Source organism: Octopus bimaculoides, chromosome 1 (genome assembly GCF_001194135.2).
Source record: "Octopus bimaculoides isolate UCB-OBI-ISO-001 chromosome 1, ASM119413v2, whole genome shotgun sequence".
Lineage (NCBI taxonomy): Eukaryota > Metazoa > Mollusca > Cephalopoda > Octopoda > Octopodidae > Octopus > Octopus bimaculoides.
The window spans coordinates 95368847-95370690 of NC_068981.1; the positions used below are offsets into that span (position 1 = coordinate 95368847).

General features: G+C 35.0%; 1 protein-coding gene across 2 annotated transcripts in view; it reads right to left on the reverse strand.

The window, feature by feature from the left end:
• The window catches only part of LOC106876018 (chitinase-3-like protein 1), a 31109-nt gene that overhangs the window by 15712 nt on the left and 13553 nt on the right, over positions 1-1844 (reverse strand). The gene's annotated exons all lie outside the window — the stretch shown is intronic.

Here is a 1844-nt window from a genome sequence, read left to right on the forward strand (position 1 = left end):
ATATATATATATATATATATATTCCTCAACGATAATACTTGAAAATACCAACAGTAGCATAGAGCAATTTAGATGTCAATTATCAGTCAATTTTCTCTCGTCCAATTTATATAAGAGAAAGAAAATATCTTAGAATTCCTCTCAAAGCAAAATAACGCTTAATGAGGTAGCTTACCTACGTCGCCTGTCCCTATAAGATATCTTATTTCTTCAGAAAACTGAATTTTGCGATACAATATAAACAATATGAACGTATGTACGGTACCGATTCCAGAGAAAGGTATATTTTTCTTCCAGCGAGTAGTATTTTCAAATGACGTTTTACTTATAATTGTCATTGCTGACATAATGGTAAGAGAAGACGAAATAGGTTGTTAGTAAGACGTGATGTGTTAACACTTTATTTTTGACGTGTGGAGAGATATCGTAGAGAGTTTTACACGAAGCGAAATCAGCCAGACAGTCTCATGTCTCCAGTAACAAGAACAAACACAACAAATACATAAAACTTTAAACGTGTAGACAGACAGCATACTTTGAAATAGTCAAACATCATGTGAAATAGGTCGGTATCTGATATATCTCGAGTCATAATCAGTAATCAGCATAGATTGATCGATTCATTAATTCTGAAATTATTTTTCTGGGCGCCAGTTTTGCCATATTATGAATAATAGATTCTCACAAGAGGATTTGTACTCTGCATTATATGGGAGACTAAATAATTGTATGAATCCTGCTGCATAAGACCGGAAGCTGCAGCTGTCTATTGTAAATTATTTACATTTCAAATGATTCAAAGACAGCGTTCGTATAGCAAACATTAGCTAATTCAGTGTTAATATATCTAATTTAGCGAGTATTAAATACGTTAGCACTAACTTAACTAGTTTTTCATTCTGATGGTGTTGCGAATTATTTTGTGTCTAAAATATTCTTTTCCTACACCAAATTTTGCACTGATTATTTGTCTATTAACTTATTTTTCTCGTTATTGCGTCAGTAAGGGAAGGCTATGTTCCGTTGATGAGGTCGTAACAAGACCGAAACACGTCCCTGTAATCTTAACGAAAAAAAATTTATATATCAGTCATTGACTAACATTGTCTTTCCTTCAACACGTAAATATTTGTAATTAGCTCCCTGCATTAAATATATGAGCTCTAACTTAATTTACAATTTAAATGACTGATAGAGAGATTTAAGAGCTTATTTTTGCTTTTGCGAGCTATGTAGAGTTGGCAAAGTCACGCGAGCCAATAATAACTCGGCCTGTAGACAGGTATGCGAATAATTTGTCCAAAAGCAACTCATGTTTCTTAAATTAGTTTAGCATCTCATGAAATCAACCAATAACGTATGTTTTAAATTTTTGATGATTGGTGAGATTTTATTATATTAGTAGTGATGTCTAGGAAACCGGTAGTTTCTACTCCTGATACATAAAATTAAAACTATAGTTGTCACTTGCAAACAACTATGACATTGAAGTATGCACCATGTTTTCGCTTATTGTTTTAGGTACCCTTGCGGTGGCGACCTGAAAGGGCTCTCTCTCTCTCTCTCTCTCTCTCTCTCTCTCTCTTTCGGCACTCCTACTCTTGACTCGCTGGAACATTCAGCATGTGATAACTGAAAGAAGAACGGGGCTGGACCAACACTACCCTGGCATTTGTATACAACTGGTTAGACTGGAGAAACATGAAATGAAATATCTCGCTCAAAACGCAACCACCCGGTCTAGGAATCAGAGCTTCAACCTTGTTGCAAGTCCAACACCCTAACGTACGTGCGTGCGAGTGTGCGTGTTTACGTCAAATTATAATAAAAACAATTTAACATTA